We start from the raw sequence: 282 nt of genomic DNA, 5'->3' as shown, positions 1-282 counted from the left end.
GCCTTAGGAGAAATGGAAGTAGACACAAATGAGATATGAGAAATATTTGAGAAAAAGAGTCAAAACTGAGAATGTGGTGGAAGAAACAGAATATCTATTAATTGTCTTGCTGCAATCTCTATCAAGACTCCATTATAGGAATATTCTATTGCTCAGAGTTTGCTCTTTCTAACCTCAGGAGACTTAGTTGTGGTTCTCATGCATTTCTCATTTTAGTATCAACGGTGCCTCAGATGTTTCTCCTAAAAATCCTTAGGAGAAATAAAAGTAGACACAACTGAG

This window comes from Sinocyclocheilus rhinocerous, unplaced genomic scaffold, assembly GCF_001515625.1.
Source record: "Sinocyclocheilus rhinocerous isolate Xijiao unplaced genomic scaffold, SAMN03320098_v1.1 scaffold9822, whole genome shotgun sequence".
Classification (NCBI taxonomy): domain Eukaryota; kingdom Metazoa; phylum Chordata; class Actinopteri; order Cypriniformes; family Cyprinidae; genus Sinocyclocheilus; species Sinocyclocheilus rhinocerous.
Note: the sequence above shows the minus strand (reverse complement) of the source record.